The 26,630-nt window shown below is 47.1% G+C and overlaps 1 long non-coding RNA gene across 2 annotated transcripts in view; it reads left to right on the top strand.

Moving 5' to 3' along the window:
- The first annotated feature begins 253 nt into the window (after positions 1–253).
- LOC142488708 (uncharacterized) overlaps positions 254–26,630 on the top strand; it is a 41,027-nt gene continuing 14,650 nt past the window's right edge. The window contains exons 1-2 of one of the 2 annotated variants that reach the window (XR_012799600.1): positions 254–403; positions 2,789–3,038. This is a non-coding gene — a long non-coding RNA (uncharacterized LOC142488708). Of the gene's footprint in view, positions 404–453; positions 636–2,788; positions 3,039–26,630 lie in introns of those variants that run through there. The other variant, XR_012799601.1, reaches the window with a different exon arrangement.

Here is a 26,630-nt window from a genome sequence, read left to right as displayed (position 1 = left end):
TGCTTCCAGAAGCTCTTTGGACTGAACGAGATCCCACTGATAGTCATTCTGTTATATCATCCTCATTATTTGAAGTCCTTTGCTCAGCCTATGAAATTCTTCCACTCTGTTGATTGCGACAGAGACAGAGACAGTGTAGCTGGAGAGCAATGACCTCACAGAGATCTGGGGAGCTGAAGTGCCATGAGACGAGACCAGTGAATATCACGTGATGCGGCATTAACTGAGAGACTCAGACTGTGTCAGCGTTTTGCGGTGAGGACCGTTGTGCAACAAAGCCCCTGTATTATTTGTAATATTTTAATGTTTTAAATGGAGTTGGGTTAAACTACCATTTTCTCTATTAAATCAGTATTATGCTTCACTGAGGTTTTTTGTTTGCCTTCCTCTGGATCAATATACTGTAAGTACAAATATAGGATAAAGTATCTGTTGTCTAAATTTAGCATGCCGTAGGTGGAACTTGATAGACATATGTCTTTTTTCAACCTCATCTGCTATGTAACTATGTATATGCTATGTCTGTTTTGTTTCTCTTTTCCATTCCTGCGATCCCTTGAGAGAAGTGAGGACATACTGTACGAGGATACAATTCCAAAACGAAAATGCCACAGCATATCCAAAGACACTGGTTTGTGAGTGCGGTTTTTATTTTTTCAATAATTATATTTTTCACAAACATTTTTGCACTATATTTTTTTCTTTCTCTTTCCTATACGCTGTAGATATTTTTGCTTGGAGATCTATTTTTAACTTTCCTTAGTACTTTGGAGGTGAAAGAACTGTACTTAAAGCTGCAGGGAAAGTGAGACAACTTTCACATGATTATTGTTACATTGGTATGTATGTTGTGTTGTACGGATATTTACAATAGACACAATATATTTTTGCACTTTAAATAGAGACATTTGATATACACTTGTTAGTGCTGGTCTTTCATAATCTAAATAACTCTGTTGTTGCAGTTGGACCTTAACGTCCTCAATAGAGTTCTGTATTTTCCCAAGTTTCTATCAATAAGGTTACTCTGTGCCCAGGACATACTTGAAAACGAGAGGTAACTCTCAATGTATTAATTCCTGGTAAAATATTTTTATAAATAAAAAAATAATAAAAATAGCTCCCCTAAGGATTTTAATGAGCTTTCCCTCTGAAATTGATTCTAGCTGCACCTCAGATTCTGCTGAACTGTGGGTTAGAATTTTCAGCTGCCATGGCCAAAACATTTTATTTTTGGCATTTTTCATATTCGTTGACTTTCTGTGCGCAGACTCTCATCTCTAATGTTTTTTGCTAAATAAATGTTTCCATTTATCTGAGAGCTCTGATCTTAAGAGAGTGGAGTGAGTATTTCTTTAAATACAATTTTTTTTCCTTTTCCTTTATTCCCTCCCTTTTCCTTCACGTAGTGTTTGAGTCTAAATGCAAACATTGATTGTACCTTCCTATTTACTCTGCATAGTAGATATAGTTTTCCCTAAGGCCTCCAGCATTATCTCAAGTATTTACAAGCTGACAGTAATCGCCTCAATGCTCTCCACACACTAGGTTGACTTCACTCCCTACCCCTGAAAACCTGTCTTCACAGACCTCTTGGCTTCAGCTGCTTAAGGGGAGAGCCTCCCCTTGTTCAGCAGGGGACAGGGGTTTACCCGAGGACCATGTGTCAGGTGACTTGTTATGTGTTTATCGGGCGATACGACTAATCAAAGATCAGGTTTAGGACTCCCCAGCTGCTCAGCCACAGGAGAGAACTGGTTTCACATCCTATTAGGACTTCCCACATATCTTGTTGCCCCACACTAGACGGTACCTCCTCTCAGTAGGCTTAATTTATTAGTATGCCGGGGGTGGGGCTCTGCAGATATCTCCCCACCTTGGGTCTCAAACCAACCACCACTACCACTCCTGCTAGGAATGTAGACCTCCACCCTGTGATCTGCCTTGCATCCAATAAGGAGCAGTTTTCTTGGGGCTCTTAAGGACATTTGCCTTTTCAATAGTTTTAATCTTGACTTCCGGGGAGCTCTGATCAGGCTGGACTCGCAGTAAATGCACTTTGTTTCTTTGTAGAGTTTATTGTAAATAATAGTCAGCTGAACTCAATCATTATTGTGGGGCATTGAGGTAAAATATTACTATTTCATCCCTTCAGGAGCCAATACAGACAGTAGCTGTCTTGCCCGGCCACCTCCCTGGAAGTCACACAAGTCATTGTTAAGGAAGTATTTCAACCTATTGCATCTATGCTAAAATAAATGTTTCACTTTTGAGAGAAGATATCTTTGAGTTAAAGAACCAACTGGCAAAGCAAATGACCAAACTTTTGGAACTGGAATAGTTGTCACTAAGACCTAGATGACCAAGTCACCTCAAAAGCCTTATGTATTTATTTATTTAGTCACCAAAATGCCTACTTGTAGATTTGGAAAGGAGAAGTACACCTGATAAAAATATTATAACGTTTATTTCTACTAAATTACAAGATCTCTTACAGCTAAAATATATGCCCCTTTATCTTCCAATGGAAAAAGCGCACAGGATTGGCCATGAAAGAAATATATCAAATTGTACATGCCCAAGGCACATTATGATTAATTTCCTCAATTTTGAGGATACATTTGTTGTTCTGAGAGCTTTTTGCCAAGTTGCAGAGGTTTCTGTTAAAGGTTGAAACATTATTTTGTTCCAGGATAACTTAATAAAGCTGCCATGGAAAAGACAGGAATTCTCTCCCATATATTCTGTGCTTCATAATAAAAGAACAAATGTTTTCTCTTATATCCAGCCAAGTCAGCAGCCCAAAGGATTTTCAGTTCAGTGGACATAGCGCTGGAGTTCTTTAAAGAACATTGTACCAGTAGACTTTAGTAGAAAAGAAAGAAGAAAAGAAAGAAGAACTACTCACCAGGGACTCCTCTTAAAGCAACTGAGGATCATGGACTTCCTCACATCATGCTGATAATGATCATTGTGTCGTGGGACAAGAGTTGGTGCCGCTGTTTGGATGAGGAGAATGAATCTTCATCCCGGCAAAGGTAAGAAACAAATTGATTGTATTTTATTTAATAGTATTATTTTTTTTTGGGGGGGGGAGGTGCCCATTGACTTGCAATGTGTTTATCTATGCCCCTTTGAGAGTGTAGATAACCACATAGACTATCAATGTGTTTTTGGCAAATGTTTGTTTATATTTAATTGTATTTTATTTTGTGGTTGTTTTCTTTTAGGTTGCCCATTCATTGCCATTGTGGTAATCTTTGCCCATATTGTGTGCATAGTTTACCACAGTGAAAATCAATGGGTTTATTAGCTACTGTGTAATGTATTGTACTGTTATGTAAATGTTATTTTATTGTGTCTTTATTTTGTTTTGAAAACAAATGAGTAAACGAGCTATTAGCCATTTTTGGCTACTAGTGCTTTTGCCCATTTGTATGTTTGGTGATGGAGGTAGAGGTGGTTGGGGGTGGGGGTAGTTGCCCCAGGGAGGATGGTAAGGCCTCCCGGGAGGACACTGGGTGGGGTTAACCCCTTAATTACTATATCGGTTACAAACCACAATAGGTGATTAAGGGGTTAATGGCCAGTAGTTAATTTTTTTATTTTATTGTTGCTGCCCATGGAAAATGTGGAGAATGAAGATGAGGACGAGGGTGGCCTTCATTCTGGCAGGAGTAAGTACCATTTTAATTTACTGTGTGCTGGCTGGGTAATGTTTTATTTTTAGTGAACAAATATACTATTATCCAGATCTGGAGAATAGGTATTTTGCCCATTACTCTACTGTATGTTTTGGGGGGGTTGTTGGGGGTAGAGGGGTGGGGAGTAGTTTGCCCATTTGTTGCCATTGGGGCCCTACTTTGATCCCATTGAGGGCATAGGTAACCGCACTGGCAATCAATGGGTGTATTGAATAGTGTTGGTTGTTGTATTGTTGTCAAGGATTAGACTTCGGCTGAAGTGGATCCCAGTGGCAGGAACAGCAGGGAGCGAAGTAGGGGTCACAAGCAGAGATCAGAGGCAGGCGGCAGGTAGCGAAGTCAGGAAACAAGCAGGGGTCCGAGGCAGGCGGCAGGTAGCGAAGTCAGGAAACAAGCAGGGGTCCGAGGTAGGCGGCAGGCAGTGAAGTCAGGAAACAAGCAGGGGTCCGAGGCAGGCGGCAGGTAGCGAAGTCAGGAAACAAGCAGAGGTCGGCAACGAGGAAACTGGAACAGGATGATAGCAATAGCTAGCACAGCAGTAAACACAGGAACTTGGCAGGAGCTAAGGAACCAGTATAAACAGGCAAGGAGGAACAGGAAAGGGAGGTTTATATAGGCAGGCTGGGAGGTGGAGCACAGGTGCAGAGGTGTCTGGAATGTTCAGGGTCTGGAATGTTCCTTAGTTTAGCAGCAGCAATCCCGGTGGACAAGTATAGGTACTGCAGGCTAGAACAAGACATTGAGAGTGGCAGCAGTCCCGTTGGCCAAGCATAGGTACAGCAGACTAGAGAATATTTATTTTTATTTATTTTTATTTATAAAAATATTTTACCAGGAAGTAATACATTGAGAGTTACCTTTCGTTTTCAAGTATGTCCTGGGCACAGAGTAAAACAAAATAATACATGGTTACAAATACAGTTACATAAATGAACAAGGTATACATTATATACAAGACATTGCATGCACAGTTAAAGAAAATATATATTATGAGCGTATGGAACAGTTACAGACCAGATTAAAGTGTGAGACAGCCTTAGATTTGAAAGAACTTAAGCTGGTGGTGGATATGAGAGTCTCTGGTAGGTTGTTCCAGTTTTGGGGTGCACGGAAGGAGAAGGAGGAACGTCCGGATACTTTGTTGAGTCTTGGGACCATGAATAGTCTTTTGGAGTCTGATCTCAGGTGATAGGTACTGCATGTGGTAGGGGTGAGGAGCTTGTTCAGGTAGCTGGGTAGCTTGCCCAGAAAGTATTTGAGGGTGAGACAGGAAAGGTGAACTTTGCGCCTAGACTCTAGTGATGACCAATCTAGTTCTTTGAGCATTTCACAGTGATGTGTGTTGTAGTTGCATTGGAGAACAAAACGACAAATTGAATTGTAGAGGGTGTCAAGTTTGCTAAGGTGGGTTTGAGGAACCGAGCCATATACTATGTCTCCATAGTCAATAATTGGCATTAGCATCTGCTGTGCAATACGCTTTCTGACCAGGAGACTTAGGGAGGATTTGTTCCTGTAAAGTACCCCTAGTTTGGCATAGGTCTTGGTTGTCAGGGTATCAATGTGCATCCCGAATGTTAAGTGGGAGTCAAACCATAAGCCCAGGTATTTAAAACTAGTGACAGGTGTTAGGGTGGTTTTAGCGTTGGTTCTAATCAGGAGCTCAGTCACTGGAAGCTTTACAAATTTAGTCTTGGTCCCAAATACCATTGTTACCGTCTTGTCAGTGTTTAAAAACAGTTTGTTTTGGGAAATCCAGTTTTCGAGTCTCAAAAAGTCAGACTGAAGTATGTGTTGAAGGTCAGAGAGGCTATGGCTGTGTGCATACAGGATTTTGTCATCTGCATACATGTGTATTGAGGCTTCCTTACAAGCTGTGGGAAGATCATTAATGAACACTGAGAAGAGTAGGGCCCCCAGAACAGAGCCTTGCGGGACACCACAGGTGATATCCAGGGGGTTGGAGTTAGAGCCTGAGATGGACACATGTTGGGATCTTCCTGATAGGTAGGACTGAAACCAGTTTAAAGCATGTTTCCCTATTCCAGAGCTCTGGAGTTTGTTAAGCAGGATAACATGATCAACTGTGTCAAAAGCCTTTGCAAAATCTAGGAATACTGCACCAGTGAGTTGTCCCCGTTCCATTCCGCACTGGATTTCATTGCAAACTTTTAGCAGGGTAGTTACGGTGGAGTGTTTGGGACGAAACCCAGACTGGAATTGGCTAGGGAAATTTGTCTTGGTGTAGAAATCGCTTAATTGGGAGTGGACACATTTTTCCATAACTTTGGATAGAATTGGGAGAAGTGAGATTGGCCTGTAGTTTGAGACAGTGTTTTTGTCCCCACTTTTGAAGATTGGGACAACTCTGGCAGTTTTCCAGGTCTTAGGGATATGGCCTGCAGACAGGATAGAGTTGACTATGGACGCAATTGGTTTGGCAATGGCTGGGGCACCAAGTCGTAGGAACCTAGATTGTAGTAAGTCGGGTCCACATTGGCTGCTTAGTTTTAGTTTGAGGAGCGCTTGTGTAATCTCCTCTTCAGATACTGGGCTAAATTGAAAATTGTGGGCAGTGTTGGGAGGGGGTGGGACTATAGGGGTACTCCCAGGATGAGATTCAGGTTTGGGGTTTGTGCTGCGTTTCGCTAATAAGTTAGTGGCACACCCCACAAAGTAATCATTGAATGCATTTGCAATGTCAGTGGGGTTTGTCAGAGTAATATCCCCCTTAGTGATATTACTTGGTTGTTGATGGTTAGGAGGCTGGAATATATTGTTGATAACCTTCCAGAAGTTAGCTGGGTTTGATGTATTTTGGTGGAGATTGTCAGAGTAATATTGTGCTTTTGCATACCTTGTTTGCCTTGTGCACACGTTCCGCAGGCATCTGTAGTGATTGAGATCCTTGGTAGTGCCAGTTACTTGTAGCTTTTCCACAAGGCATCCCTGAACTGGTAGAGTGCTATAAGGTCAGGTGTAACCCATGGAAGGTGGGCCCCCCGTACCCTTATTTTGCGTAGTGGAGCATGGGTATCGCAGAGTTTTAAGAACTCGGATTGGAAATAGTCGAGCGTAGAGTCAGGGTCGGGAATTAAATCGGTTCTGTGCCATGGGCAGTTGGTAAGGTCATCCAGAAACTGTTGTGGGTTAAAGTTTTTAAATGTTCTAGTGAGGAGAACTTTAGGGCTTGAATGGGGCGGTTTAATTTTCCTTACACAGTACACTATTGCATGGTCACTGAAAATATCAGGAAGGATGCCAGAGGATTGGATTCTGCTGGGGTTTGAGAAGAGAATTCAGTCTAGCAAGGAATGGTTATGCGACTTCAGGTTTATTCGTGTGGGTTGGGAAATGAGTTGCGATAGGTTAAGTGACTTGAGTTGTATCTGGATTTTGTGGTTTTTAGGGTCAAGCCAATTGAAGTTGAAATCCCCTAGAACTAGCAGCTCACTCTTCTCATTCAGAGAGGAAATGGAGGCAAGAAATTGGGTGATATCAGTCAAGGATTGTAGAGGGGCTTTAGGGGGGCGGTAGATGCCAGCAAGCAAGATGGGCTTAGAAAAGGGGAGGCAGTTTTTGCCAACTAGAGTTTCAAAAGAGGGTGGACTTGGTGGGCAATGTTACAGTGTAAATTGTAAGGTGTCTGCAATATAAAATAACACCCCTCCTCCTCTCTTTGACCTATCTCTCCTAAAAATGGAGTATCCCTGAATGGCGATATTTGCATCAGGGGTTTTAGAGGATAGCCATGTTTCTGTAAGAACGATGGCTTTGGGTTTATGCATAAGGCACCATGCCCTTAGTTCATCCAGTTTGGGCAGCAGGCTCCGGATGTTTATATGGGCGACAGATAGCCCTTTTTGGAATTTAAAGGTGGAATTCTCAGGGGCATGGGACAGAGCTGAAATGGGAGGACCTGGGTTAGTTTCAATATCACCTGCTAGAGAGAGTAATAGTATGAGTAGAAATTTGGGTAGTTGTTTGCAAGTTGTAAATTTGTGGTGTTTTCCATTAGAGTGAGCAGTGGTTGGTGTGCTGGTTTTTAGAGTTCTCCACCAACATTCAGTAGATAGTGCAAGGCTTTTGAGTAGTCCAGGGTGTATGGTGATGTTGGGTGTGGGCAAGGATGGAGGAGTTTGTAGTGGATAGAGGGAGTAACATCTCCATGAGGCCAGGAGAAAGAAAAAAGTTAGAAGACATAGCAGGTTCATGATGCCAGAGGTAGGCAGTGCTGCAAGGAGCTGTTGTGAGCAGAGTGAGTGTGTGCAGACTAAACAGCAGGGGTGGGCCTGTACCTTTTCAAGTGTTTTGCTGCATTGCAATGCTAGGGTCAATTCAGGGTTTCAGTGTTTTGTGCAGTCAGTTTTGGGAGAGGCTGCAGTGAAAGAAGTTGTAAAGGGGTGGGGGGTTAAACTATGCAGGCTAACAAGCATGGGATCATAGTGTGATCTGAATAGCTTACCGTTTGTTGTCTTGAGTAAAAGAGTGTGCAGTAGATCCAGTCCCCAGTCACCTCTAGTCAAACTGTAGTCTATGACATTACTCCCCCCTCCCAAGAGCGTTCTCCGGACGATCCTTGCTAGGCTTGTCTGGATATCGTCGGTGGAAAGCTTTAACTAGTCGTGGAGCATGTACAAAATTTTTGGGTTCCCAAGATCTCTCCTCTGGGCCATAGCCCCCCCAGTGAACCAGGTACTGTAGTTTCCCTCGGTGTAACCTGGAATCCAAAATTCTTTCCACAATGAATTCCTCTTCGTTATCCAAGAGGACAGGTTCAGGGGGAGGAAGTCTCCATCCAGGAAACGGGTTCTCATGGAAAGGTTTCAGCAGAGAAGAATGAAACACAGGGTATATTTTGATGGTCTCAGGAAGCTCTAATCTGAAGGACACTAGATTTATTAGTGCTGAGATGCGAAATGGCCCGATGTATTTTTGGCCCAATTTAATGGTTGGAACCTTTAGACATAGATTTTTTTGTAGAAAGCCAGACTTTATCCCTGACTTGAAATTCTGGGGAGGGTCTGCAGTGTTGGTCTGCTGCTCTTTAGTACTTTACTTGAGTCTCACAAAGTGTCTCTTTGAGGGTCTCCTGGATGTCTCGCAGAGTCTCCAGTTTCTCTGTAACTGCCGGAATGGGGCCCGAAGATGGAAAACGAGGAATAAAGGTTGGATGAAATCCATAATTTGAGAAAAGGGGGTCAAAGAGTTGTTGTATGAAAACTCAGCTAATGGTAGGAAATCAATCCAGTCATCCTGGAGATGACAAACAACACATCGTAAGTATTGTTCCAAAGTCTGATTGGTGCTTTCTGTCTGGCCATTGGATTGTGGATGATAGCCAGATGATAAATTTAAACGAATTCCTAGAGAGGAACAGAAGGTCCTCCAAAATGTTGAAGTGAATTGTACCCCTCTATCGGATATGATCTCATCAGGAGCCCCGTGAAGCCGAAACACCTCTTTCACAATCAACTTGGCTGTATGGTCTGCAGAAGGAAGATTATATGCTGCAATAAAGTGAGCCATCTTTGTAAGTCGATCCACCACTACCAGGATGGTATTATGTCCATTTGATTGGGGCAGGTCAACAATAAAATCCATTGATATGGACCCCCAAGGACGAGTTGGAACCGGAAGAGGCTGCAGTAAACCCACAGGTGATGCTCGAGGGGTCTTGGTCCTAGCACAAGTCTCACAGGAGAGGACATAGTCTTTAACATCTTGTGCTAATTTAGGCCACCAAAAAGAGCGAGACAACAGTTCCTGTGTCTTGAGGACACCAGGGTGACCAGCGGGTCGGGAGTCGTGCATTAATTGGAGCACCTCTAATCTTACCTCCTTAGGGACGAACAGACGATCCTTACAGTTCCAGAGACCATCACATAGAAATAGTTCTGCTTCCGGAGGAGGGTTTTTAAGAAAAGTGTCATTTGAGTAGGCTCCCTTTATTCGTGTGAGGAGATCGGCAGAGAATGTGACGCCCCAAAAAAAATTCTTTTTGGAAGAATAGTTTCTTCTTGCTCTTTGTCTGAACTAGGATTAGGAAAGGACCGTGACAAGGCGTTGGCTTTCCCATTCTTGGAGCCAGGGCGGTATGAGATGTGGAACTGAAATCTTGCAAAGAAGAGAGCCCATCTGGCTTGTCGCGCAGACAGTCTCTTTGCGGATCGAATGAATTCTAAGTTCCTGTGATCCGTAAAGACCGTAATTGGATGATTGGCCCCCTCCAGTAGATGTCTCCACTCAGAGAATGCAGCTTTTATAGCCAAGAGTTCTTTGTTTCCGATGTCATAATTTCGTTCAGCTGTTGACATTTGGTATGAATAAAAGGCACATGGATGAAGGAGCATCTTGGGTCCAATTCTTTGTGACAGAATGGCACCAACAGCGGAGTAGGATGCATCCACTTGCAAGATGAATGGTAATTCTGGATTTGGATGGATGAGGATAGGGGCAGATGTGAAGAGTGACTTCAATTGTTCGAATGCCGCATCCGCTTTAGGAGACCATTTGAAGGGGAATTCTTTCCGTGTGAGTTGGGTGATTGGGGCAATAATGCCAGAGAAATTTTTAATAAAACGTCTATAGAAATTGGCAAAACCCACAAATCTCTGAATGTCCTTTTCATTTCGAGGGATTGGCCATTCCACCACGGCTTGAATCTTGCCTGGGTCCATACTCAAACCCTCGGGAGAGATGATGTAACCGAGAAATTACATGCTGGTCTTTTCAAATTCGCATTTTTCTAACTTGATGTACAATTTGTACTTACGGAGACGCTCAAGGACAATTCGAACATGTCTCTGATGATCCATGATGTTATCTGAGAAGACAAGGATGTCATCCAGGTATGCCACTACGAATTGGTCCAATAACTCTTGGAGGACATCATTAATTAAATGCTGGAAGGTAGCAGGGTCATTACAGAGTCAAAAAGGCATCACCAGATATTCATAGTGCCCATAACGGGTTCGGAAGCCTGTTTTCCATTCGTCACCGGGTCGAATGCGGATCAAATTATACGTTCCTCTGAGATCTAATTTGGTAAAAATTTTGGCTGACCGAATTCTTTCCAATAGTTCAGGAATCAGAGGTAATGGGTACCTGTTCTTCACCATAATCTTATTTAGTTCCCGATAGTCAATGCAGGGGCGTAGAGAACCGTCTTTCTTTCCCACGAAGAAGAGCGCAGCGCCTGCTGGAGAAGTAGAGGGTCGGATAAAACCCTTTGATAGGTTCTCCTGTAGGTAGTCATTGAGGACCTTCAATTCCGGTTCTGAGAGGAAATAGATTCTTCCAAACGGAATGGCAGCACCCGGTAATAATTCAATGGGACAGTCATAAGAGCGATGTGGGGGAAGCGTATCTGCGTTCTTCTTGTCACACACATCTAAAAACTCAGAGTAAGGAGCCGGCAGAAGATTTTCTTGAGACGAGGAAATCTTATGTATTCCTACACACTCTGGTATAGGAGTTTTAGGTAGACAGGCTAGCTGACAGTGCTCCGAGGGAAACGTGAGGATCTTTGTCTTCCAGTCAATTAGTGGGTTATGGATCATGAGCCATGGAATTCCCAGAATCACTGGAAACAAAGGTGTTGGAGTGAGACCAAAAGAAATCTTCTCCTGGTGATTGGGCTCCATGATTAGTGTTAAGTTACTGGTTACATGGGTAACAGGTCCAGAGCTCAAGGGAGAACCGTCAACGACTTCCATCCTTTCTGGCGATTCCTTGGCTACAAATAACACCGAATTGTTCTTGGCAAATTCTATGTCCATAAAATTCCCTGCCGCCCCTGAGTCGACCATTACTGTGGTTGAAAAACGATGTGTTCCTTCCTCGATTATAATAGGAACCAGGAGGTGAGGGTGTAGCGAAGGAGGGTTATCTTTCCCTTGAGAAGCAGAGAAAACAGTCTTTGAAATAGCATGCAGCTAAATTCTCCTAGGGCTCTGGAAATAAGACCGCCTGGACTTGTTTGGGCAATCAGCGAGACAGTGCCCATCATTTCTGCAATATAAACAGAGATCTTCTGTTCAGCGTCTATTCCTTTCCCCGGTTGAGATGGGTCCCCGCAGTGTATTTACTTGCATCGGCTCCTCCTCAGTCTCCCTGAAACGTCTTGGGGTACTGACATCTCTAAACCCGGGGTTGCTTGGCATGAACCCCTGTCTCTCCAATCGTCTTTCCTTAAGCCTGCGATCAATTTGGATGCATAAACGGACTAAGTCCTGAAATCTCTCTGGGGGCTCCACCCGGGCTAGTTCGTCTTTAACTTGCTCCGAGAGACCCTGCCGAAAATGATATTTCTGCGCGGCCTCATTCCAATCAGTATCGTTAACCCATCTGCGGAATTCAGCGGCATATTCAGCTGCCGAGCATCTTCCTTGACGAAGATTGTTCAGAGTTTCCTCAGCGGTTGCACTACGATTTGGGTCATCAAAAATAAGACTCATGGCTTCGATGAACTCCTCCAGGTCCCTTAGTAGTGGGCTATCTTGTTCTAACATAGGGGAGACCCAAGCAAGGGCCTCATCCTTGAGCAGGGTTATGATAAGTCCATGATCCACAGGAGGGGGGGAAGGGAGCGGTATTCTCAGGAACACACCAAGAAATAAAAAATATAAACACAGTGATAGTGCAATATGTTAAGACAAGCGGAGAGTGGGTGAATCTTGGCTCTAATGCAATTCCTACTTACAGCATGTAAGATTTAAACAGGCAGTGGTCTGACTCTGTCAGGATGATGTCGGTGTGGGGTATACACAGAGAGGGGAACTTGATAGTAGTTAACTTCATGCGGGATAATCTCAAGGTATAACAGCTCAGGTTCACGTAGGATAATATGAAAGAAAGACGGACTATAGTATAGACCATAAAGTACAGATTTTTATCTCATCACGCAAGGTGCACAAACGTACTTACAATAAGTACTTGAAAGGTATTCCCGTAGCAGTTTCGTGAGACAGTAGAGGGCTTTTTGGCGATGGTGTGCTGGCTGGATAGCTTCCCTTCGCTTCCACCTCCCCGTCGCAGTATGGCGTCTGACGTCACTTCCGGCGGCACGGGGGATGACAACCGGTGGAGAGCGGGGGAGATGAATCTCAGCCGATCGCTGGTATAGGCAGCAGGCACCTCACACGTCTTCACTTGCAGCAGGGCTCTGGTGGACTAAAGGCTTGGCTCAACGCGTTTCGCTGTTCTCTAACAGCTTCCTCAGGAGCAGATCGTGCCGCCGGAAGTGACGTCAGACGCCATACTGCGACGGGGAGGTGGAAGCGAAGGGAAGCTATCCAGCCAGCACACCATCGCCAAAAAGCCCTCTACTGTCTCACGAAACTGCTACGGGAATACCTTTCAAGTACTTATTGTAAGTACGTTTGTGCACCTTGCGTGATGAGATAAAAATCTGTACTTTATGGTCTATACTATAGTCCGTCTTTCTTTCATATTATCCTACGTGAACCTGAGCTGTTATACCTTGAGATTATCCCGCATGAAGTTAACTACTATCAAGTTCCCCTCTCTGTGTATACCCCACACCGACATCATCCTGACAGAGTCAGACCACTGCCTGTTTAAATCTTACATGCTGTAAGTAGGAATTGCATTAGAGCCAAGATTCACCCACTCTCTGCTTGTCTTAACATATTGCACTATCACTGTGTTTATATTTTTTATTTCTTGGTGTGTTCCTGAGAATACCGCTCCCTTCCCCCCCCCCTGTGGATCAAGTCTTCTCATGTAAGGAATCTGTACATATTCCTTGGAAGGTGGAGAAGCGTGTTCTTCTGGGATACACATCCCTTTTAAGTATTGCATTTGTTTATTGCACTTAATTATATTAAGGTGTTTATTAGCGCCGGTACAAGTCATTTGGTTGCACTTATGATAAGTCCAACCTGGGCTTCTTCGGTATGATAAATGATGGGCTGAAGCTTGAACACAAGTCTGCATTGATTAAGGAAATTCCGGAAAGATTGTTTTTTCCCCCAAAATTTTTCCCGAAGGGATATACGGGGTGCGGTTTGCACAGACACAGTGTTTTGACCAGACAAGGTGATTAAGGCTGCACGTAGTTCACGATTCTCAGCTTCCGCAGTGGCGGCTTGTTCTTCCAAGCGGCCAAGACGATTAAACACGTGTCTTTGTTGTTCCTGGTAACCAACCATGATATGTTATAAGTCATGGATTGTCTGAGCCTGAGCCGGGTCTGTTCCAGCGGAATCCATGGTAGGGCCTGTTTATTCTGTCAAGGATTAGACTTCGGCTGAATGGATCCCAGTGGCAGGAACAGCAGGGAGCGAAGTAGGGGTCACAAGCAGAGATCACAGGCAGGCGGCAGGTAGCGAAGTCAGGAAACAAGCAGGGGTCCGAGGCAGGCGGCAGGTAACGAAGTCAGGAAACAAGCAGGGGTCTGAGGCAGGCGGCAGGTAGCGAAGTCAGGAAACAAGCAGAGGTCGGCAACAAGGAAACTGGAACAGGATGTTAGCAATAGCAAGCACAGCAGTAAACACAGGAACCTTGCAGGAGCTAAGGAACCAGTATAAACAGGTAAGGAGGAACAGGAAAGGGAGGTTTATATAGGCAGGCTGAGAGGTGGAGCACAGGTGCAGAGGTGTCAGGTATCAGGGTCTGGAATGTTCCTTAGTTTAGCAGCAGCAATCCCGATGGACAAGTATAGGTACTGCAGGCTAGAACAAGACATTGAGAGTGGCAGCAGTCCCGGTGGCCAAGCATGGGTACAGCAGGCTAGAGAATATGACAATTGTATTTTTTTTTTTTTATATATTTTTTCTTTATTGGTGTCTTTTGAAGCACTTACATGTAGACCATGATATAACATTCACAGCATAGTATGACAATTCGTTGTAAAATACAGGCACATGGCAGTGAGATATTCTGTGAACACACAATTAACCTTGTTTTTCCCGTTATCAGTGGTGAAAAGAGAGGGGATGACGAGGAACGGGCGGATAGTTGGGAGCGACATGGGGAAAAAGAGGGGGAGGGAGGGGTGAAGGGAGGGGGGAGGGGATTGTGGTGGGGAGGGGCGCATCGGCCCTCGTCCGCAAGGGTATTAGTGTTGGAGCACGGCTTGCATCAGTGTCGGGGCCCCCGACCCCGGCCAATGTTCCCAGGTTTTATAGAATTGAGGCATTCTTTGCTTCAACATGGCTGTCAGTCTCTCCATATTCATGACCCCGTCTATTTTTTTGATTACTGTTCTCCTTGAAGGGGTCTTACCTTGCTTCCAGGCCGCCGCGATGCAGCATCTGGCGGCCGTTAGGATCACCGAGGAGAGTCTGGCTATAGGGGCGGGGAGGCCTTCAATTGGTTTCCCCAGCACGTACGTCAGGGGGTCCAGGGGGACCTCTAAATCCAAAGTTTCAATCAGGAGATTCTGGATCCTGATCCAGAACCTCTGGATCTCCGGGCATGTCCACGAAATGTGGGGCATGTCCCCCCTTTGACCACATCCTCTCCAGCATACGTCCGAGGTGCCTGGGTAGATCTGGCTCAGTCTACTCGGGGTCAGGTACCATTGGAATAAAATTTTATAGATATTTTCCTTCGTGACTGAGCAAATTGATGTTCTGGTAGCAGCTTCCCAGATATCCTCCCAGTCCTCCAGGTCTATAGGGGTATTCAGATCAGCGCTCCATTTTTGCATATAGAAGTGTGTGGGGGGGGGGGGATTGAGATGCCTCTAGTGTTTTGTATACTTCGGAGATTAAGCCTCTCTGATATTCCGCTTTGAGACAGAGGGTCTCGAATCTGGTGCGCGCTGGGAATTTTATGCTCGGGGATTGGGCTCTCAGAAAGTGCCTAATATGAAGGTACTTGAAGGTGGGAAGGTCTGGGGAGGAGCACTTATTCTTCAGTTCTTGTAGGGGCAGGACCTCATCACTTTCCAGCAGATCCGCAATCACTCTGATATTTAGGTCCTGGAATTGGCCGAATTGGGTACGGGAGCAGCCGGGTGGGAAGTCCGGGTTCCCGAAAATGGGGGTCAGTTGTGAGGGGGATGAAGCTAGGCCATGTTTCCCTTTGGTTTTAATCCATGTAGCCCACGTGCACCTCATTGCTCCAAGGTCAAATCTCAGGGCCCTTCTGCTTTTGTGGGTCTGAGACCATAATAGGGTCGAGAGGGGTGTGGGGGCCACGTGGTGTGTCTCCAACCAGCAATTGGAGGTTGGGGGGTTATTCCATACCACTGCCTGCCTCAGCTGGGCCGCCTGGTAATATCTGACTACATCCGGGCCCCCAGGCCCCCTCTTGTCTTTGACGCCAAAAGCACTGATCTCGGGACCCTAGGTCTGCGTTGCCGCCATATAAAGCGGAGAATATGGGCCTGCATGTTTCGCAGTTCTGCTAGCGGGACAGGGACTGGGAGGGTTTGAAAGTAGTAAAGTCATCGGGGGAGGACATTAATTTTGGTGGACACAATTCTTCCAAACCAAGAGATCTGATGGGCACGCCAGGCCTCCAGGTCTCTCTTGATCTGGCGGAAAAGAGGGGGGTAGTTTGCTTGATATAGCGAGCTGTATGAGCTTGCTATTTTTATCCCTAGATATTTAATGTGGGAGTTATTCCACTTATATTTGAAATTAGTTTGTAGGAGTTTCCATGTAGGGTCTGGGAGGGAGATATTGAGCGCCTCGGACTTGTCCGTGTTTATTTTGTAATCGGACACTCGACTAAATTGGTCCAACAGTTTCTCGAGGTTGGAGAGGGTGGTGTGCGGTTCGGTCAAGGTCAGAATGACATCATCCGCAAACAGGGATATTTTGTATTCCTTGTCTGCGATTGGAATGCCCTTTATGCTGGGTTCAGCTCTGATCCTTGAAGCTAGTGCTCTATTGATAGGGCAAATAGTAGGGGGGATAGGGGGCAACCTTGCCTGGTACCATTTTTAATCGTTATTGGGTTGGAGAGCCCTCCTGGGAGTTTTAAGAGAGCGGTAGGGTTGGTATAGAGGGCTCGCACCCCTTCGAGGAACGGACCCAAGAAACCAAACCGGAGCATAGTTTGGTCGAGAAAGGACCATTTGATTCGGTCGAAAGCCTTTTCGGCGTCAAGGCTTAGAATCAAGGCCTGAGACTTATTGAGGTGAACGTGGTCTATAATATTAATAATTTTGCGGGTGTTGTCAGAGGCCTGTCTTCCTGACACAAAGCCCGCCTGGTCTATATGAATCAATCTGGGGAGAATAGGGTTCAGTCTGTTTGCTAGGATCTTACTCAAATTAGTAAGTATTGAGTAGGGAGATCGGTCGATAACTACCGCATTGTAGTGGGTCTCTACCCTCCTTGTGAATGATGGCAAGGTTGGCTGCCGATATTGTACCTGGAATTGGTTCTCCTTGTAGGAAGGAAGTGAACATCTCCAATATGTAAGGGGAGAGGGATGCTGCGAATTTCTTATAGTAAGCGTTGGAGAATCCGTCTGGCCTGGGTGTCTTAGCTATTTTAAGTGAAGAGATGGCTTTGGATAGCTCCTCTTGAGTTATATCCTGGTTAAGGAACTCAAGCTCTTCCACTGAAAGGGATGGGAGGTTACATTGGGTTAGATATTCTGCGGCTGCTTTTGCACTATCATGTTTCTGGCTGGGGGGATGGAGATTGTAGAGGTCTGTATAGAACTCAGCGAATTCTTGCGCTATTTCTTTCTCATTATACGTTATCTGTCCATTTCTGGTGCGGATTTTTGTGATCTGGGCTTTGGTCTTAACACCCCTTAATTTCGAGGCCAGGAGTTTATCCGCTTTATTGCCCCTATCATAGAACTTCTGGTTAGTCCATTTCAGCACTCTCTCTACCTCGTCAAGCTGCAGTACTTTTAGTTCAGTTCTTGCCTTATCAAGGGTTCTAAACACTTTTTTTGAGGAGGACTGCTTATGTTGGAGTTCTAGGGCCAAAATCTTTTCAGTGAGTTCTTTTTGCGCTTTTTGTTTGATCTTTTTTTTATAGGAGGCTAAAGAGATAAGGTCTCCTCTAATGGTGGCTTTGTGCGCTTCCCAGAGCATTGCTGCTGCCGAGACCGAGCCTTTATTTATTTGAAAAAAAGTGTTTAGTTTTTGTTTGACTGTTTTGACCACCTGGGGGTCATTGAGGAGCGAATCGTTCAGTTTCCATTTGTACGCAGAGGTTTTGACGAACGGCAGAGAGAGGGTGAGTTCGATAGGGGCGTGGTCTGACCAAGTAATTGGGCCTATGTTAGAGTGGGAGGATGCCTGGAGAACATTATTGATACCTAGAAAGTAATCGATCCGCGAGTAAGACTGATGGGGGGTTGAGAAGAAGGTATAGTCCCTCTGGCCTACGTGCTGGGCCCTCCAAATATCCGACAGGGAGTAGTTTTTCAAGATTTACCGAATCTTTTTGGCCTTTTTCTGTGTCTGAGCAGTGTGTGGGGTCGCTGGCTGAGTGGATTTGTCTTGGTCTGGGCTTAGGACCATGTTTGCGTCTCCAACTAGCAGTAGCGAGGAGAGCACTGATTGATCTAGTGATCCAAGGAGGTTCTGGAGGAATTGGGTCTGGTATTCATTAGGGGCGTACATATTCAGAATGGCTATGGGGGTTCCTGACAGTGTCCCTTGGAGTAGTAAGTATCTTCCTTCTGGGTCTTTGGTTACCTTTGTTGGGGCAAAAGGGATGCTGTTCTTGATCAGTATGGCTACACCTCGCTTCTTGTTGGGGGAAGATGCGTAAAACGCTTGGGGGAACGTATGTTTGAATGTGTTAGGCGAGTCTGGGATATTGAAGTGTGTTTCCTGGATCAGATTATATCGCCTTTAGTTTTTTTTCAGTTCTTGTAGGGCTAACTTGCGTTTTCGGACCGAGTTGAGGCCCTTAACATTTAGGGAGATTACTTTAATTGATGCCATTAGGGGGGGTGATGAATCCTGGGGGTAAACCCCGGACCCCGAGTCGCTCCCACGTCGGGGGTGAGTAGAACCTTAGAGCACGGGGGCGGGGGGGACTTCAGACTATCCCTGGGGGGGCCTCTGTCAGTGGTCTGTGGGGGAAGGTGGGAGGTGAGGACACAGAAGGGCGAGAAAGAAAGTGGGCTATCCAGGAGCCCAAAAGAGATTCCGCTTGACACCATGGTGGCAAGGGAAGGGGTCAAAAACCCCTGGAGATCTTTCCGGGGCGTCAAACACAGGGCGAGACCAGCGAGCGAGGTCCAACACCCTCGCCGTTTGATGGAGGGGGTGGGGGGGGGTAACTTGGATAGGAGGCTATGCCTAAAACATAGATAGGGGTATATAACATTGTGAGATAGGTAGCCAGCCAGTTTTGTAAGGTGAAGGGTTCTGGGCATTTTTGGGCCAGGTTACAGAGACATTGCTTGTCCTGGTGTGCACCAGGTGGGCCTTTTCGGTCCTTAGGCTCAAGAGAGGGGGGGGAGAGGGGGGAAAGGAGGAGGAGGGGAGGGAGGGGGGGAGATGGAGGGGAAGAGGTAGCGGGGGTGGGTGGTGGAGGGAGGGGAAGGAGGGGGGAAGGGGGGAGTGAGGGGGGGTGAAGGGGGAGGGGGGAAGGGGGGGAGTGAAGGGGGGAGGGGGGGAGTGGGGGGGGGACAGGGGGAGTGGGGGAAAGAGGGGGATGGGGGAGTGAAGGGGGGAGGGGGTGAGTGGGGGGGGGAAGGGTGGGGGAGAGGGGGGGTGGTTTCCCGGGGGGAGCATCAATATCTGTGGCACAAGCAAACAGGGGGGGGGGGTCAGAGGTCTTATTTGAGTCGAACTCTGGGTTTGTGAATGTAGAGATAATCATGCATATTTTAGGTCCTAACACAGCGACATTGCAAATAATATAATATACCGGAGACAATTAAACCGTAATCACCGTTCAGCATGTGGGGGAGGGAGGGGGGGGGCAGGAGGGGAAGAGGTAGGGGGGGGTGGGTGGGGGGGGAGGGGAAGGAGGGGGAGGGGAAGGGGGAGGGGGGAGCGAGGGGGGGAGAAGGTGGGAGGGGGGGAGAGGGGGGGAGTGAGTGAGGGGGGGAAAGAGAGGGGGGGGATATTGTCCGGGGTAAACAGGGGGGGTCAGAGAACATATTTGGGTTGAGCAGTGGGTTTGTCAAAGCAGAAATATTCATGCATATTTTAGGTTCAAACACAGCAACATTGCACTAGTATAATATGGACCCTGGGTTTGTTAGAGTAGGGATAATCATACATATTCCAGGTCCTAACACCGCAATATTGTGTAGTATAATGTACCAGAGACACATATTGCTAAAACAGCATTAGGGAGGGGGGGGGGGAGCCGACCTTATCGCAGGGGGAGATAGAGAGAGGCAGGGTTCATGCATGTACACCATTTCAGAGATGCGGAAGCGATTATGCGAACTTTAGTCCATATTAGAACATATTAGATCATATTAGAACCCCCCGATGGCCGTTTAGTTTAAGCTGAACTTTTCCTCGACCCGGCATGCGGGGGGGGGGGAGGGGGAGAGGGGAATGCTGCCGATGCTCTAGTCGGTGGTGGGGGGTGGTGGGGGGTGGGGGTGGGGAGGGCAGGGAGAGTGCTAGTCAACATCAGTTCGCTGTGTTTAGGCTCAGGAGTATCCCTGAACCTATCGGAGTAGCCAGACCACTCTTTGACATAGGGGGGGGGACCTGGGTAGGGGGGTGTGAGAGGAGGGAGGGGGACGCTTTGTCAAGAGGGGGTAAACCGGAGGGGTAGGTGACTTGGCCTTCGGGCGGACGAGCTGTGGAGGGGGGGGAAGTGCTGCCGATGGTGTCTTCAGTGAAGGGGAGCATGGACCCCTCTCGTTGTGAAATGGGGAGAAGCCTATTGGGGGGGTGGGGGTGGGGAAGATAGGAGGGGAGCCAGGGTTCATGTATACAACCTGTCCTCCGCGGTTCGGAGGAGAAGGAGGCACCGGGTAGCTGTCCCTGGATAAGGAGCGTCTCCAGTAAGTTCTGGGACCAGGCGCCGACGGACTCTCGCGGCAGGATCCGGTTCCCACAGGTGGAAGGCCGGGAGCAGAGCAAAGCAACTGGAACCTGGAGCAGACGTCCTCCAGGAGTTGGAGATTTCCGCGGCAGGATGCTTGGTCTCGATGGATGCGGGGAAGATCCTTCTCGTGTCAGGCGAATCAGTGGGGTGAGTAGAGAGGTTTCTTGGGGAGAAGGAGGTGAGGGGGCGGGGTGTGGGGAGGTAGGGTACTGAGGGTGGAGGGAGGGAGGGGGGGGCAGGGAGAAGGGGTAGGGGGGGGGGGAGAGTGGCGGGGAGGGGGGGTAGGAGAGGCGGGGGGGGGTAGGGGGGTAAGGGTGGTGGGGTGGGGAGGGGGGGTACGAGTGGTGGTGGGGAGGGAAGGGGGGTATATCGCCATGGTGCTTATGGGGGTATGGTGGTTTCGTGGAGGCCATCTTTAATAAGTCCCCGTGTCCACATGTGTCTGACTCCAGAGAGGGATGCGAGGCAGGCTGGATCCGTTCGTCGCCACTGTTTGAGGACAGACGGCGGTGAAGGCATGGCATGAGGGGGTATGCGGTCGGGAGTCCTCTTCTATAGTCGAACAGTCTTGGGGGGTCAGTGGTAGTGAGGGAGGGGGGGGGAATCCCCGGCAGACAGCTTGCTGTAGTGGGGGCATCTTCTAGGCTGGGCTGCACAGATGGCTGGGCTTTGCTTTCGTGTTCGGGAGAATCTGCGGGGTATGTTTAAGGGAGGGGGATTGCCGTTGGGGCACGGTGCGTGTAAGGCGCCTAAAGGGGTGCCCTCGGTCTTCTTCCAACCCGGGGGGCAGCAGGAGCATCTTGGTGGGGGAGCGGGTCGATCAGCTGAGTCTCTGGCTGGCTAGCCTCTCCGACGCTCGAGGGGTATCCGAGGGGTCCGATCCTGCAGCCGAGCGAGGGAGGGGGGGGCGGTTGTCATTCTGTGGAGGGGGAATCCCCAGAGCTTTGAGGAAATCCCTCGCGTCCTCAGGGGCTGAGATGGTGTAGTGGCGTCCGTTGCGGAGCACCACAGGTTTAAAGGGGAACCCCCAACGGTGCTTGACCCCCTGGTCGCGGAGGTAAGTGGTAAGTGGTTTCATCGTGCTTCTTTTATTAACTGTCATTCTGGAGAGGTCATTAAAAAGCTGTATGTCCGCTCCTTCCATTGTGACGTTGCGCAGACCTCTGGCGGCCGCCATGATCCGTTCTTTTGTGGAGTAGGCGTGCATTCTGAGCACCACGTCCCTGTGTCGGTTGGGGTCCGATGATTTTGGGCCCAGGGCCCGGTGGGCTCAATCCATGAGTAGTTCGTGGTCGGATAGGCCTGGCACCAGTTGCAAGAAGAGTCTGCGGAGGTAAGGTTGTAGTACCTCATGGGAGACGGCCTCTGGGATGTTTCTGAGGCGGATGTTCTGCCTCCTCTCCCTGTTCTCGAGGTCTTCAAGCGCGTTCTGTAGGTCGCGGATCGCATCACCGCATCTCGAGACTTCCTCGTGGGTCTCAGCCTGGGCGTTGGAAACTCCCTCCATTTTGGCCTCCAGGTCCTGTCTTTTCCGTGAGGGCTCCTACCTCGGCTCGGATGCTCTGTAGGGCCTTCTCCGTGTCCTCCTGCACCCCTCTTCTCATTTTGGCTAATAGGGAATCAAAAAACTCTTTATTTAGGACAGGGGGATCTGTGTCGGGCTGTACTTGATCGCTTTGCGCCGTGTGCTCTGGCTCCTCCTCGGCGCCATCTTGTGCTCCAGGGCTAAGGTCTGCCTGGCGCGGGGCCGGGGCGAAAAACTTCGTGACCGGGTTTTGATTTCATCTTTGGCTTTTCCACGACATCTCCCTGATGTTAGCGGCAGGGGTGGGTGTCGAATTCGGGGGGTTTGGGTTGGGGGAAATTGCTCGTTCTTTAAGCTTTTGTGCGAGGGTGCTGGGAGCTCTTCTCCTAGCTAACCATCTACGGTGACGTCACCGGAAGTCTCCATGACAATTGTATTTTAATGTTTAAGGGGGTCACGGGGTGGGTGAAGGGGGTAGTTTCCCCGGGAGAGTGGTTAGGCATCTCGGGTGGATAGCGGGAGGGTTAACCCCTTCGTTACCTGCCGCTAAGGTAATGAAAGGGTTAACTCTTCCCTTAACTCTCCTGGTAGGCCTAACCACCCACCTTGGGGCATCTCCAATCTTCACTCACCCCCTCTACCACCAAAAAAACAGGCACTGGTATTTAACCTCTTCATTACCTTAGTGGTTAGCCGCTATGGTAATGAAGCTGCCTGTAAATGTATTTTTATTACAAAGGATTGCGGTCTCCAGAGCTGATATTAATGCGGGGCAGCTCCGACTTCAATCTAATGTAGTAAGAATACATTTTTTCCATCAGAGTTACATCGCAGATCCCATCGCAGAACCTGCGAGTTGCAGCTGCGATGTGAATCTCGGAGCATTTTTTGAGCTACCGCACGGTTTGCTACTGATCGGGAAGAAGCAGTTTACGAGCGAGTTTGGCATGTTATCTGAGCTTTATGAATAGCTAGACATGTAAACTCACTCGTAAAGTGCTCAAAACTGTCTATAAGTCACTTATCAAAGCTAAATTACCAGGGAGTCTGTCCTGCGCTTCTGTGTGACCACAAGTAAAGATGACATCAGACACTGGAGTTAAACATGGGAGAGGTAAGTTGGACCATGGATTGACCGGTGCAGGGGTATTACAATCTAACCTCACCTGCTTTTTTCTCCGGTCTGGGTCCGTTTCTCTGGCCTCCGTTCAGTGCAAACAATGCTGTAACAGCTGTTCCTCCGATCTGAGGCCGTTCTCCTCATGTGCTCCTGCGTGCCGCCGGCTGTATCATCAGTGGAATAGGAAAAGATTCGGCGCAACTGCGCATGTCTGGAAAATGAAGCTCCCGGATGTCTCTTTCAACAACTTTATTGATGCACACACAAGGGCTACACCGCAATCTCCCCCTCAACGCGTTTCACCCTTACACAGAGGGCTTCGTCTTGCTACTGCTACTGATCGGGAAGAAGCAGTTTACGAGCGAGTTTGGCATGTTATCTGAGCTTTATGAATAGCTACACATGTAAACTCACTCGTAAAGTGCTCAAAACTGTCTATAAGTCACTTATCAAAGCTACCTGAATAGGCCCCTTAGAATGTTAACGTTTTTATTTGTTCTTGGGTCAGGTTCAAGTCTGGATCCTATTTGGGCTGCATCTCCAACAGTGATTCTTTCTTAGAGGTTAATTTGGTTACATTTTTACGTCGTAATGTAGGAGGGATTAACTGCAGTTAAATGAAGTTCAGACTCATTTAAATAGATCAAATATATATATTCACCGTTCTTCTCCGTATAAGGAGCATGCTGCTGGTGAAAAGATTGGCCATACATATGTAAAAAAACAAAGTGAATCCCTGCACTTCTCCCATTTTGGCTAACAATAAATGGGGAAATAAATATACATAGTGAAACCTATGTCTGTAAGACAAAGGAGACTTTTGGTTACAGCCTTTGATTACCTTTGATTAACCCCTTCAGAGTATATTTCACAGAACATTTGTATGCATTTAGCATAGGGACCTGCTTCTGAAACTTACCTTGACGTTGGTCAGCAGGTTTGTCATTATTTGATCAAAGGATGTAACCAAAAGTCTCCTTTGTCTTACAGACTTAGGTTTCACTATGTATATCTATTTCCCCATTTATTGTTAGCCCAATGGGAGAAGCGCAGGGATTCACTTTCTGTTTTTTCATTAAAATAGATATTGCCCTTTTACAGGAAATCCATCACACAGATTAGGAACATGATAAATGAAAATGAAACTGAGATCAATCTTGTCTACAGTGGCGACACAGTTTATCGCACTGCGGCCAGATCCGCAAGCCGGGAGATTTCCCGGCTTGCTAGTGGCCGCCCCTCGGCGTGCCGCGCGTCATAGACGCGCGGTCACGCGTCTTCAGGAGCGTGCGCCCCCTGCACGCGCGTCCAGGGCTCCCCGAGGGAGCCCTGGTGTCCCGCGATCGCGGGACGGCGGCAGGGGGTTCCGGGGGACCCGGCGGACCCGGCAGCGGTAGGGAGAGCGCCCCGATCGGAGGGCGCTCTTCCGCTGCTTCGGCGCGCGCCCGTCACTCTCGGGCGCGCGCTAGGCTACTGCTGCGGCCAAGAACGGGCAAATGCTCGAATAAACTTGGCCGCAGCAGTATATGTCTCCTTCAATAGGAAAAAAATAGGTGACGTAATATTAATAAAGAAAGGCATATTTTTTCAATTTATCACCCTAACTAGAAATCAGAAAAGTAGATATTTCATTGTTTATGGGAAGATTGATCACAAATATTTTGTGCTAACCAAAATCTATGCCCCAATGCTTTCTCTAGATAATTTTTCACTAATTTAGCAAATACTGTATGAGCAATTCTAAATATACCTCTTATTTAGGGGTTTTTAATTTTCTTGATAATCTGTTACTAGACAGGTGAATAATTTATGTTAAGTTATGTTGACAGGCTGAAATATGATTGGTGTTTGATACTTGAAGAACAACACATCTGGTAGATTTAGAGGTCAGGTGTTCTACCAAGGCTTTCAAATCTCTAGTCAAATAGTTACCCCAGGGTGGGTGGTTAGGCCTACCGGGAAGGTTGTGGGAGGAGTTAACCCCTTCACTACCATAGCAGTGGTAACCGCTATGGTAACGAAGGGGTTAATACCTCCTGCTACACCCCCGAGAGCCCTAACCACCCACCCTGGGGAAACTACCCCCTTCACCCAGCCCCTCTACCTCTAAGAAACATGAAGAAAATGTATTTTTATGTTTCTGTTCATGGAGAACAAGGAGGACGGTGATGAAGCTGAGGGTGGCCTTCATAATGGCAGGGGTAAGTACACCTTTATTTTACTATATGCTGGCTGGATAATATTTTATTTTTCATGGGCAAATGCGCTATTATCCAGATCTGGATAATAGGGATTTTCCATTACTGTACTGTATGGGTTGGAGGGGGTGTGGATTGTTGGCGGTAGAGGGGGTGAGTAGTAGGGTGTCTATTCATTGCTATTGGGGTTATCATTGAAGGCATAGGTTACCACACTGGAAACCAATGGGTGTATTGGCTCGTATTGGTGTTTGTGTATTTTAATATTTATTGGGGGTGAAGGGGGTGTATGTAGGTGGTATTTGGCCCGTGGTGGCTGTTTATGCCTACCGAGTGGGTAGCGGAAGGGGTTAACCCCTTTATTACCTTAGCGGTTGTAACCGCTAAGTTAATGAAGGAGTTAACTCCTCCCGCATCCCTCCCGGTAGACATAAACACCCACCACAGGCCAAATACCACCTTCATCCACCCCCTCGACCCCCAATAAACTGGGCACTTGTATTTAACCCCTACATTACCGTAGCGGTTAGCCACTAAGGTAATGAAGCTACCTGTAAATGTATTTTTATTACATAGAATTGAAACAGGGGGTCTCCGGACACTCTCTCTCTCTCATAGAGATAAAACACACTTTCAAACAGACACACATTCTCTTTTTCACACAGACACACATTCTCCCTCATACAGACTCTCTCTCAGAGCAGGGAGGGCTCCAACTAGCTCCGCCCCTGGACCACTGGTTAGCCCCACCCCCAATTCTCACATGTCTCATGCCTCCTGCTCTCCTATCTTCCTGCTCCTCTCACTGACCTGTCAATTAGCTCAGTCATCACTGCACACAGCACAGGCGCCAGGGGGGACATTTTAGGTACCCGGGTGATTTTTCCAACCCTGCAAATAATGTTATTTTTGAGTTGGAAATCAACAGAATTGTGAGAGAGCTTCAGGATTGGAATACTACCTTTTATCAGTTTTGGAAGAGCTACCTTACAGAAATGATTTCATTTACCAATCTTATGTATCTTATGCACATGTTGCCATTGCTGTTGCATAGGTCAGGTATTTCTAAATTAACCTCACTATTTTCTAATTTTTTTGTGGGCTGGTAAA

The sequence above is a fragment of the Ascaphus truei genome, chromosome 2 (genome assembly GCF_040206685.1).
Source record: "Ascaphus truei isolate aAscTru1 chromosome 2, aAscTru1.hap1, whole genome shotgun sequence".
In the NCBI taxonomy this organism is placed as follows: Eukaryota; Metazoa; Chordata; class Amphibia; order Anura; family Ascaphidae; genus Ascaphus; species Ascaphus truei.
The sequence above is the reverse complement of the archived record's forward strand: the minus strand, read 5'-3'. Positions and strand labels throughout refer to the sequence as shown.